The 13,665-nt window shown below is 38.4% G+C and overlaps 1 long non-coding RNA gene across 1 annotated transcript in view; it reads right to left on the reverse strand.

The window, feature by feature from the left end:
* The window catches only part of LOC144235989 (uncharacterized), a 27,973-nt gene extending 19,490 nt beyond the window's left edge, over positions 1-8,483 (reverse strand). The window contains exons 1-2 of the long non-coding RNA XR_013336384.1: positions 8,343-8,483; positions 4,545-4,724 (exon numbers count right to left, since the gene is read on the reverse strand). This is a non-coding gene — a long non-coding RNA (uncharacterized LOC144235989). The remainder of the gene's footprint in view (positions 1-4,544; positions 4,725-8,342) is intronic.
* Positions 8,484-13,665: the final 5,182 nt, after the last annotated feature.

Raw genomic sequence — 13,665 nt, forward strand, 5'->3', positions numbered from 1 at the left:
TATATAGTATTATTTTTATGTTATGACTTTTAAGCAGAGCTTTCAATTCTATCTTAGGTCTATAAGTACAGACCGAGCAAAAGTCTATTAGCCAATGGTTTTGCAGACAATTGCTCCCGCCATGCATTGTTCTCTTTCTTTCACTATGCTGGCAAGAAGTAGAATGGGATACACCTGGTGTATCTTTGATCCCCTGGTCTCCTAATGCCTACTTCATACATGTACATGCCCTGACTAAAATCAGCAGCTGACTGCCTACTTAGAAAGTCAAATGTCAGGGGGAAAAACTATATTAATGATTTTTATGAGCTGTACCNGCTGTATCACTTAAAAAACAAACAAACAAAAATCTCCTTTGAAAATGTGCTTATCTCAGAAGCAGGCAGTATCTTCATACTGGTAAAATGGCGGCAACAATTTTAGGTTAGTGAACTGGAATGAGGAACACCTGCCTTGTCTCTGATGATCCTGGCATTTGGGAACAGTGATAAATGACTTGAGATTATTAGACGTGTCCTACAAAATGGTGCTGGTGAGTTGGAATTTGAAGTTTGTCATTTGCAAAAGGAAACTGACTTCCCCAATTGGACCTAATTATGACAGCCATGACAAATAGCCTTTCCATGTTGGCATGTTTACTTCTCAAGAACCTGAACAGGGAAATTGGTTTTATGCATTTGTGTGGGTGGGAAGAATTAAAATTTTTATCATTCCTTATAACAAATTTATCACCTGATAATCTGAAGGTATGATCAAATTGCAAAAGCAGATGACTCCCCCAGTCTTCTCAGCATTTGGTGCCTGTTAAGCAAGAATATTAATCAGAAAATGAAAGGGAGGGGCGCCTGGGTGGCTTAGTCGGTTAAGCGTTCGACTTTCGCTTAGGTCATGATCTCGCGGTTCATGGGTTCGAGCCCCGCGTCGGGCTCTGTGCTGACTGCCAGCTCAGAGCCTGGAGCCTATTTCAGTCTGTGACTCCCTCTCTCTCTGACCCTCCCCTGCTCACGTTGTCTCTCTCTCTCTCTCTCCTAGAAATAAATAAAACATTGTAAAAAAATTTAAAAAGAAAAGAAAAGGGAATTTTATTTTCCTTTATATTCAGAATGATCCTTCACTAGGTAATCCTCTCTCCAGCAGTCAAATCATCATATACTTTGCCTTGTACTTGACAACTTCATATTTGCCAATAGGTTCTTCAGAACACATAGGGAGGGAAGAGAGGGTGTCAAAGTTTCAGTTTTTAATCAATTTTTCTTGGTTTGGTTAAAGAAACATGCTAGTTCATTTCTCAGTGCTTTCAGGCTTTTCATTCCCACTTACTGAGGGGTAAAAATGAAATCCATAGTGATCTCTGCTAAATATGACAAGTTATCTTGAACTCTAGTCTTTGCTAGGTTGTGCAGCTTAATATTAATGATTATACCAGACAGATATCATTTAATACTTATTAGATAGGCTAAGTACTATACTAATATGTTGACTCAACAGCGCTATGAGCAAAGTTTAATCCTAATTTTTATAGAGTACAAAAGAGAGGTTAGGAAGGATTTCTGCTTTTGGTAATATGTGTACTAGCATCCTTTGACTTTTTGTACTGGGAACATGTATTGAGATTTTTGAAATTATTTTTTAAATAACCAGAATCAGATCTGGAGTCTAATTTTAGTATGCTTTCACTGATGTAAAGGTATCTGAGGTTGGGTCCAATTTTACAGTTTTGCTGTTTGCAGAATTTGGTCTATAGTTATCAAAGTGTCAATATTGTAGAGACGAAGTACAGCGTGACTAGTGAATCTTGGTTATTTAAACAACACACCCTGATATATCTGGGATCTAAATCCCTATATCACAGAAATGTTCATGTACCCAAATCCAGCAGGAACTGGATCCAGAACGGATAAGATGTGGCACTGTACCTGTCCATTATGATAGGACAGATATAAAAGAGGCTGAGATTACAGTAGGAATTTAGACTGTGCATCAAGGCATGTTATCTACTAGGTAAGGCAATTTTCAATTGGGATATAGTAAATTAGAATTATGTGGCATTCAAAAAAGACTGAAATTTTCAGAAGGTGCTAAAGGCTTGAGATGCAGATTCTAGATGGACAGTTTTCATGTTCAGTGTTTTAGTCATGTCTTATTTAGTGTCAAGGAACAGAAAGCCATGAAAGCTAACTCAAGTATAAATTAGCCTTTGGAAGTTGAGTAAAGGAATTGCTTTATCACAATAAGGGTATGTAGTGAAAGTGGGTGGGAACAGAAGAAGTGAGCATTAACTCAAGCAATGACATGAGGATTCATTGGTCAAAACTAGTAGGAACCCCATAAAAGGTTGTAAGTATACATTACCAACACAGACATATACTTACGTCTCCCTGCACCAATAGTGGAGCTTGAGATCGCTTAAGTTAGGGATACCAAATATATAAAACATGTGCTCTCTCCTGCCATGCCTACTACATCCATCAGTAATTAATCACAGCACCTGTTTCTAGATACTACCACATAAGCCTTCTCAAAAGTGTTCTAAGCAGTTACTGTGAATCTATCAGTGTTGGAATGGGATGAAAATTATTTCCCATTACTGGCATAAGTACTTCCTAGATTGCATCTCTGAAATGAGAACAATAGTATAAGTGGAAAGATTAGTCCAGCTCTGGACAAACTGAGGCATAAAAAGGCAGTATAAATGACGTGAGCAGATTAAGACAGAGAAGAAAACAGTATGTGTATGTTAGGCTATGTCTCTCTGTGTTCTTTTGAATTATACCCAACCACCACAGAAATTGGCATGGCATGTGATGGAACCGGCACACATTTCTGAATCAAGAAGATATAAATCAAATCCATATTCCACACTTTACAAGCTTCAGGAACTTAGGTGAGTTATTTAAATGTTTGAATGACAGTTAATTCACCTGCACAATAAGAAAACTCAGATTCACAGGACAGGATCTATAAGATTAAATTATGCAATATATATAAAAGCATAATGCCTGGTATGTGGTAGGTTCTTGATAAATGCTAAAAAAGAAAGAAGCGAAACATAAAATGATTTGAAAACTATCAACAACAGCCAAAATGTNAGCCTGAGTGCGAACTGGGGAAGATAAAATTGGCCAGGACCAGAGACACAGAGGGAGGGGGGATCCTCTCTGTGGGGAGCCACAGTGAGTCTAAGGGGGGAAAAGAGTGGCCAAAACTGCTCAAGACACTGTCCCTGTCGCTGGAGAATAGAAAAGTCTCCACTCGGGACNAGAAAAAGAGATGCCACACGTCTCCACCCTGCCTCCACAGGAAGAAACAAAAATCATATCTAATTCCACATTTCTCCTTCAACTAGGTGGCACCCAGAAGCTCACTGTTGTACAACCATTTTCATATCTTGAATATAACATAAAACTGCTTTCCTAGACATGTTTCTCAGATGTCTCACAGGACCACCAGGTCAAAACTATCTTTTACCCCCTTTTTACCTTTTTTATCTGGGAAATCTTATTTTGATGTGTGTCCGTGAAGGAAAATAAAGAGCCTCCTAGCATGCAGCTGTAATAATTAGGAATGCTTTAATGTTCTTCAGAGACTAATGGGACAATATAACTTGTTTGCATCAAAGATCATTAGTCAAAACTTCAGATATTCAATGCTTTCTTCTTTATCTGAAGAGGTCTACCCTGAATGCCAAACAATTCTTACTATTTCATAGTACTGGTAGAGAATCATAAAACTTCTAAAAGAGGCAATTATATAATTGTATTCTTATCTGGCTTTGAGATGTATGAAACTTGTACACATATTGTTTTTTCTTTGCTGTAGCTTTACATTCTGGGATTTTGTTTGGATTAATAAAACAACTAGTACTTTTGCTAATGAGAATTATGGGGTTATGAGACTCAAAATTTTGGGTTTGGGGCATCCTAAATTGTCAGCAGCTAATCAATAGAGTGAACAATACACATGGATGCAGTTGAGATGTAACATTATTCACAAGAGGAGATGAGGAGGTGTGGAGGATAATAAATAAGCCGTCCATCTACTGAAAATAATTTTCTATCCTTCACTTTTAGGTTCTCAAAAAGACTTCATTTGAATGCCATTAATTTTCCAGAATGATTCTTGATCTTTTTCTGGCACTGTCCTATCAGCATCCAGGGAGCATTTTGCTAAAGCTTTTTGCTCTCTTCCCTTCTGAATGCTTCTTCCTGCCTTTCTCCATCCTCTTAACAGTTCAGTTCAGTTGCTCCTTCCAAATGAGACAAATGACCTCAGAAAAATGTATTATGCTTTGTTGGGAGAGTTGCTGAATAATATAGGACATGGAAGACCTGAAGTCATAGGAACTGAGGACTTAATTGCTAAGTTTCATACCATGGCTCCAGCCACCCAGAGAAATAGCCTCTTGGTAGAGACTTCTACCCAGAACAGATTTTAGTCTTTTTCTCATTCTAATCTGCTTCAAGCATTCTTTCCAAATCCACTCAACAGACCCCTAAGCCCCTCCCTCATACTACCCCGATCAAAGACAGAACATTTGATCTTACCTGGCTCATTGCTTTTCACCCCAGGAGCTCCTTCAACTAAATACAACTTGACTTCACCACATGCTTGTCTTAAAAAATTGCTGAAATGGACCGCAAGATTTCCTTCTCACTATACGATGTCCCAGATCCCCAGCACCTCAGTCCTTTTCTTCTCAATCCATATGGGAAAGTCCTCTCTCACTTTGAAAAAAATAAATGGTTTAAAAAAAGGTCTATTCTTCCAACATAGAGTTGAGGGGCGAGGAAAGGGAGAGAGACTCTATAGTATATATCCTTAGTGCTAGGGGTGGGCCCTCACATTGATTAACTATTGGACAATTCCTCACCTAATCTCACAGGACTATGTTAAATTAGAAACATTCAGGTTTTTCTTTCTCCTTTATGAGCTCCCTCCATTTTAGTGCTATAGATCAGACACAAGAATTTTTCATGGTTCATACATGATCTGTATGTCATCATTAGTTGAATAAGAAAATTTGAAATTCCTATTTAGGTTACAGCAGAAATCACTGGAGATAAAGGATTGAAAAAACAATAAGGGAGTACACAGAGCCATCCTGGGCAGGGATCAGAAGAAATAGTGCTGGATTAATTTCCATTGTCTCTATTCTCATTCACGTCTGACTTTCCTCATGCTACTTCGATGTATTTTTTTCCTTGCACAAGTGCAGGGTTTCCTGCAGTTGTGCTCTTGTGCCCTTAGTTGAATCTCCTTATTTTCCATGCTGCTTTTCAACATCCCTTCCCAGCTACTTTCAAGTGTTGGGAAGCTTTAACTTCAGATCCGTGTAAGCCTAGATTACAGTTTAACTCTTAGGAAATGGGTTACAATTCTCCCACTCATTGATAACCAAAGCATATCAGGTTTATGCTGGACCTCTTGCTATTCTTTTATCTGTATATGTGTATGCATGCTTGCATGCCTGAGTTTGTCCTATCTCCTCAATTGGAAAAAGCACAGTATAGTATTTAAAAACATGGACGTTGGAGTCAGAGAGACATGGGTTTTTAATTCTGGCCCTAAAAATTTGTAGCATATAACAGTGGGCAAGTTACTTTAACTTTCCCCTGAAAATGGAGAAAATAATAGTGTCAGCTTCATACAGCTGTTATGAGGATTAAATGCATATAAGGGGAGCAGAATCACATTTTGTATATAATAGGTTCTCAATAAGTGGTAGCTAGAAGAAGCGATTCAAGGGTAAGAACCTGACTTATAGCAGATTTGTTCCCTAACTCAATTCCATATATCCTATAACAAAGAATAGTCATGATAGACCGCAGAAGATTCAGTGGTAGGGGCCTTAGAGATCATGCTGTCTGATCCTTTCATTTTCTTATTAGTAACCTGAGATGCAGAGATAGAAATAAACTTGCCTCATGTCATTTTGGAAGAATGCGGCATACCCAGAGTTAAAACTCGGGGCTCATTATTACCCTCTTTATTTTATTCCAAGTTGCCTCTGTGATATAATTTCAAGATTGGCTTTTCTTTTAAAAAAGTGTTTATTTATTTATTTTGAGAGGTAGAGAGAGATGAAGAGCAAGCCGGGAAGGTTGGAAAGAGAGAGAAGAGAGTGAATCCTAAGCAGGCTCTGCACTTTCAGCAAACTCACTATGAGATCATGACCTGAGCTGAAACCAAGAGTCAGACAACTAACCAACTGAACCACCCAGGCACCCCAAAAGTGGCTTTTCTGCACTAGGTTTTTGAATGGTCTGGTGGAGGGAGTTACAGCAAGCTATTTGCTACAGAGACCCAAAAGCACAGGGGGAGTGAAAAGAAAGGAAAATAACCAAATGTTCTGCGTGTTAGAAGCTTGCACTTTTAGTGGAGAGCAAAGATATACATGTGCATTCAACATTAAGGACAATGACAAGGCAAAGAACAAAATATCCAAAGTTGTAGTGCAGTATGAGTTCATGAGGGCTAAGCAGACCAATTTAAAAAAAAATTAAAAATAAAAAACTTTGGAGTCAAGAATGCTTCATAGAGGATGGCCACCTGGAAAGAAATGAAAACCACTCTTGTACTGGCTCTGCTAATATAGCTTCCCAAACATTTAAGAGTGATAAAAGCAGCAGATGACACCACCCCATTTACTCCACTGGAATCTGTGTTAGCCCATAAGGATCTATTTATAAAGAAGACCAGACATGTACCTTAATCTTGGTTTCTGTGCTTTATAAAGACAACCTTTCCACATGTCTTTGGCTTTCATTCAGCTCCCTCAGTCATCATCCCACACATTTACCACTACATAAGGCTTTGGCAGAAAACACGTAGTTAAAGTACATTTTTAGCTGCCAAAAATTATAATACAAACTACTGTGGCCAACTTCACACTCCTGGGGATGATCCTCCTCCCATGGCTTTCCCTAGCGAAGTGTCAGACTGACCCTTGCCTCAGCAAACTTAATGAAGAACAGACAGCAGATTTCAGTAATGGATCAGCTCCTCTCCTCAGCATGCCTGATCTATAATGAAAATGAATTACTGTGTTTTAGTTCACGCAGAATAACCAAGTATGGATTAGTCTTTGACTCTGACTTTGCAGATGTACAAATCCTATTGTCTGAGGCCGTAGAAGGACACTTTAATGTTTCAAGTGTGGATGTGCAAAAGGAGGGTGTGTATAGATCACCAAACATTAATTTGTTCATTGACGTGGCATGAGTCAAATAATAGGTATTCAAAAACAATATGTCGACTCGAGAGGGCAAGATGGCAAAGAAGTAGGGAGCTCTGTACATTTCACTCGCCCCCATCTCTCACACAGAGAAGGCCTGAAGCCATAGGAACCCTTACAGAATCCAGGAGTTTGGGAGGAAAAGGAAACAGAGTCCGCTGAGAAAACCTTATAGCCTGAGTGCGAACTGGGGAAGATAAAATTGGCCAGGACCAGAGACACAGAGGGAGGGGGGATCCTCTCTGTGGGGAGCCACAGTGAGTCTAAGGGGGGAAAAGAGTGGCCAAAACTGCTCAAGACACTGTCCCTGTCGCTGGAGAATAGAAAAGTCTCCACTCGGGACACAGAAGGACCTAGTTTCCTGCTGTCCAGCTGACCCTAGGTGGGACGCACTCATCCCAGGCGACCCCTGGGGAAACTGCTCCCCACTCGCCAGCTGGACCTGGAGGGGATGCGCGGCGGCTGCACCTTTGTGCTTCTGGCTTGGCTAGATACCTAGGGGGAGGTGAAAGGCTTAAAACTTCCGAGGGATTTGCCCGTGAGTTTATATTTCGGGGGATGGGACACAGAGGGACCCGGTTTCCTGCTCCCCAGCTGACCCTAGGCAGGACACACTTGTCCCAGGTGAACCCCGAGTGAAACTGCTCCACGCTCGCCAGCCAGACCTGGAGGAGATAGGAGCAGTGGCTTCTGGCTTGATCCCCAGGGGGAAGGTGAGAGGCTTGAAACTGCTCTGAGGGGCTGGCCAGAGAGTTTATATTTCGGGCAATTTCAATGGGACAAGCGGACTGAAATCTGGAAACGAGCCTTGGCCTGGGATAGAGAGCATGGCCCACCTTGGCTGAGCCCCCGGCACAGGGAGTTTACACACCCAAAAAAGTGAGTTTCAAAGCTTGGTTCAAGAAGGGACTGAGGCGCTGACACTCTTCTCCCCACAACTGCCAAGGCAGGACGCCCGCGGGAAGCACTGGACCAAACCACACCCATCCCCTCTAGAGAGCTGCCCTCTTCTTTTTTTTNTGCACGGCACTGATTAATTCTAGTCACTGGCTTGCTTAAACAGTCATCTTTAATCCATTATCTAGATGTAAATTCTACACCTACCTACCTTTTCATCTCTTTCTCTGTGGAGTAATCGGACTACATGGTTTCTCTGGATAGCATCATCTTCATTTCTTTCGCCTCTTCTCCAATCCTATTCTACTCTTTCGCTCTTTGAAAAAAGCCTCTTATTCCTTCTGCCTGCTCATTTCATNGAAATCTAGTTACGTGCTTTAAACCGTTCTTTGTCTACCAGGTTTCTTCTTTTCTCCTTTTCTTTTCTTCTTCTTTTCTTCTTTATGTATTTTTATTTCTTCTTATTCGCCTTCCCTCTTTCTTCTTTTCTCTTTTCTTTTTCATTTTCCCTTTCGGTTTGCATGTTTGTTGGATTTGTCTGCGCGTTTGTGTGCCTTTGNTAAACAGATATAAGCAACATGACTGAACAAGAATTTATTTAGAACAAGAATCATAAAATTAATCGCTGGTCTTGAAAAAAGCATGGAAGACATCAGAGATACTAACGCGACAAATACTATGGAACTCAAAAATATTTATGATGAATAAAAAATGCGATAAATGAGATACATAATAAAGTGGAGGCATACAAAGCACGGATTGAAGAGGCAGAAAGGAGAATAAGGGATTTAGAANTTCTGCACGACATACCATAGTGAAACTTGTAAAATATAAGGACAAAGAGAGAATTTTCAAAGGAGCTAGAGAGAAAAGGGCCCTAACATACAAAGGGAAACCTATCAGAGTGGTGACAGACTTATCTACTGAAACTTGGCAGGCCAGAAAGGAATGGCAGGAAATCTTCAATGTGATGAACAGAAAAAATATGCAGCCAAGAATTCTCTATCCAGCAAGCCTGTCATTCAGAATAGAAGGAGAGATAAAAGTCTTTCCAAATAAACAAAAATGGAAAGAATCTGTCACCACTAAACGATCACTACAAGATCCTGAGGGCGACTCTCTGGGGGAAATCTTGCAAGGAACCCAGGATGCTAGAGACACCACCACAAGCATGAATCCTACAAATGACACAATGACACTAAACNAAAATTTAAATTAAAGACAGTAACAAGGGATGAAGAAGGTCATTACATAATAAATAAAGGGTCTATCCATCAGGAAGAGCTAACAATTATAAATGTCTATGCACCAAATATNTTCAGTACCAAAATCCACACCGGAAGAGATAGAAAGCCTGAACAGACACAAAACAAATGAGGAAATCAAACCAGTTATCAGAAATCCCCCAACACATAAGAGCCTTAGGCCAGATGGCTTCCCTGGGGAATTCTACCAGACATTTAAAACAGAATTAATACCCATTCTTCTTAAACTGTTCCAAAAAAATAGAAATCGAAGGAAAACTTCCGGACTCATTTTATGAAGCCAGTATCACTTTGATTACCAAGCCAGACAGAGACCCAGCAAAAAAAGAGAACTACAGGCCAATATCCTTGATGAATACAGATGCAAAAATCCTCAACAAGATACTTGCAAGTCGAAATCAAGAGCACATAAAAAGAATTATCCACCACGAACAAGTTGGATTCATTCCTGGGTTACAGGGCTGTTTCAATATTCTCAAGTCAATCAATGTGATATATCACATCAACAAAAGAAGATAAAAATCATATGGTCCTGTTGATAGATGCACAAAAAGCATTTGAAAAAATACAGCATCCCTTCTTAATAAAGACCCTAGAAAAGTCAGGATAGAAAGAACTTATTTAAACATCATAGAAGCCATCTATGAGAAACCCTCAGCTAACATCATCCCCAACGGGGAAACACTGAGACTTTTCCCCCTGAGATCAGGAACATGGCAGGGATATCCACCCTCACCACTGTTGTTTAACATCGTTCTGGAAGTCCTAGCATCACCCATCTGACAACAAAAGGAAATAAAAGGCATCAGAATTGGCAAATAAGAAGTTAAACTTTCACTTTTTGCAGATAACATGATACTTTACATAGAAAACCCGACAGAATCCCCCAGAAGACTAGTAGAACTGATCTAAGAATTTTGCAAAGTTGCAGGATACAAAATCAACGTAAAGAAATCGGTTGCAATTTTTTACACCAACAATGAAGCAACAGAAAAAGAAATCAAGAAACTGATCCCATTCACAATTGCACAAACGAAAAACCCATAAAATACCTAAGAATAAACCTAACCAAGGATACAAGAGATCTGTATGATGAAAACTTTAGAAAACTTATGAAGGAAATGGAGGAAGTCACAAAGAAATGGAAAAACATTCCATGCACATGGATTGGAAGAATAAATATAGTTAAAATGTCATTACTACCCAAAGCAATCTACAGATTCATGCAATCCCAATCAAAATTGCACCAGCATGCTTCTCAAAACTAGGACAAACCATCCTAAAATTTATATGGAACCCCAAAAGACCCTGAATAGCCAAAGTAATATTGAAGAAGAAAACCAAANTGGGGGGAATGGAAGGGGGGTGAAGGGTTTGGAGGAGGGCACTTGTGGGGATGAGCACTGGGTGTTATATGTAAACCAACTTGAAAATAAACTATTTAAAAGAATAAAAATAAAAAATAAAATGACAGACACACACACACAAAACAATATGTCTTTGTCAGTCCCATTCCCAGGGACATACTTCACTGTACAGGTACTAGAGAAATATTTTTAGCAATGAAGAGCTGTAAAACAAGCAAAGTTTCTTTGATGGTTCCCTACACCCATCATATCAGTGGCTTGCCCTCATGCCAGAGCATTAAAGGTATTTCTGATATCCTACTGTGGTACCCAACTGAGATACCAGATAGTGCCTGGAGCCAAGCACTCTCCACACTTATGCCATAGCCCAATATTTTTTACTCTTTAATTAATTCAACAAACATGTATTGAGTGATTACTGTGGGGAAGTTAAAATGTTTCCCATTTCTCCACTAGGAAGGAAGCATGTTTTAGAATCCTAGGCAAGATATGCAAATAGAAAGATAGGCAGAAATCAGATTGTGAAGAATTTTGTATGCTATTATTTGTAAAACTTAGACTCTATCATTTAGACAGTGGATATCAATTGGAGGTTTTAATTTAGAAAAATAACTGCCAGTTTTAGAAAAATCACACTGAACACAACGTAGAGGACAAGAATGACACTCAGTACAATTATTGCAAAGAGTGTAGTCAAGGACCAAAGCTAGAATTACTAGAGAAGAGTCAATGTTCAAACTCAACACAAATCAAAAGTCAAGGACATGGAATGGAAAATGTATAAACTATCACAGAATTAGGCCAAAAAGATGTCACACACTGACCTAAAGTTAGCATTTCTCTAGCCCCACTGAAGGCAGTTCTAGCCAAGAGTTTATTGCTTTGGGTATATCTAGATTAAGCACTCTGAATGAGCTGATGAGGTGAGAAAACAGAAATTTTTGGATTGGATAAAAAGAAATTTTAATAAAGAGAAAAAACTTGAAGCAGTTTGATAGACACTAAAATACTTGAAAACACCTGTACTCATAAGCATTCCAACCACTCTTGCAGCCTTGACTGGAAGAGGAAAAGTGATGGTACTGCCGGCAGAAAGAAAACTTGATGGTACTGTCCAGTGGACAATGCCTGGAAAAATAATTTCAGAATCTAGAATGATCACATTTCAAATCTTTCTCAATTACTCTAACTTTCCTTCTAAAGAGCAACAGAGGGCAACAGGCTTGAGTTAGGTTTATCATAAACAAATCTGTATCTACCTACTTTTGCAAATGAGAAACATGGAACCACTCAAATTTCACCATCATGACCTATGATGTATTTCAGAAGATTGAGTTTTAATCCCAGATCTTTACAATAATCTTGTGTTACTATCTTTCTGCATAAGTTTTAATGAGGTTTAAATGACTTAGTATATGTAAAGTACTTGTCAAATGCACAGTATATGTCAAGCAATCAATAAAATTTAATTATTGCACATAATCTAAAATACATAAATTCAAATAATCACATATATAGTAGAGCCTTGACATTCCCCAGGTATATGTCCAGAGACTTCTATATATTCCAAATTTGTGAACTTATGTTATATAACTTCTCTTTTTAAAATGTTACAAAATAAAACTTCACTTTATGATTCCATAACAATAAGCCAGAAATCATTTACAAAATTATAAAAATTAATTTGGCTACTAAAATAAACTCTTATTTTGTAATATTAACTGAGAACTAACATGAATTTGCAAATCTGAACCAATGTTCATGAGAAAGATCAGTTCATGTAGTCATCTTGAATTCTTGTACAGAACAGAAAATCCAAATCCTAGCCCATCTGTTGCATCTCACTTGAAATTGAAAAGCAAAACACACTATATCCTTCCCTTGCAGTCTTTCCCATGATTCAGTAAAAAAGGGTTTACCACCTAGTATATACATATAACTTTTAAAAGCAACCAAAGTGCTTTTTTCTCACACCGTTAGTATTTTTCTGTCTTTATCCAGAGACTTTAACTCATAGCAAACACTTGGCCCACNTAGCCCATCTGTTGCATCTCACTTGAAATTGAAAAGCAAAACACACTATATCCTTCCCTTGCAGTCTTTCCCATGATTCAGTAAAAAAGGGTTTACCACCTAGTATATACATATAACTTTTAAAAGCAACCAAAGTGCTTTTTTCTCACACCGTTAGTATTTTTCTGNTGACCAAAACAAATTTGTATTGGAGGATGAAGAAAAATTCCTACAAGTATCCAGAGAGACAAATAAACAGGTTACCTATAAAGCTGCAAAATTTAATCTAGCTTCAAACATCTGAGCCACACACTATGTTCCAAAAGGCAACAAATGAAGCAACATCAACAGAAGTTTGAGGGGAAATATTGTGAAATAAGAGTTATAAGCTGTCTAATTATCTTTCATGTGTAGAGAAACAGTCTTTGATAGTCAAAGATTCATAGGACAATAAAAAAGTTTAATTGTACTATCATATATAATTTCTTAAAATAGACGCTTGGACTATACAACCACTACCCAAATTATAAATGAGTATTTATAATTAACAAACAGGGAAGTAATGATATAAAAAAGACTGATGCTTTTGCTACCATAAAGGTCCAGGGGCCTCATGTTAACAGTAGCAATGCAGTAAAGTTTGGTAGAAAAAAACATAAGACTGATTAGGAAAAGATCTGTGTTCATCATTATTATTTGGTTGTGAGCATCAATAATCTGACTCAAACTATATTCATATTCAAATCCATAGTTATATTTACATTAAGCTAGATTAAGCTAGTTTGAGCTGGATTATTGTCCATATAATTTCTCTGATCCATAATTTCTTCTTTTATGAAGTAAAGATAACAATAACAATGATGTTTACAGTGAGGAAAATAAATAATGT

This window comes from Crocuta crocuta, unplaced genomic scaffold (genome assembly GCF_008692635.1).
Source record: "Crocuta crocuta isolate KB4526 unplaced genomic scaffold, BGI_CrCroc_1.0 scaffold938, whole genome shotgun sequence".
NCBI classification, from domain to species: domain Eukaryota; kingdom Metazoa; phylum Chordata; class Mammalia; order Carnivora; family Hyaenidae; genus Crocuta; species Crocuta crocuta.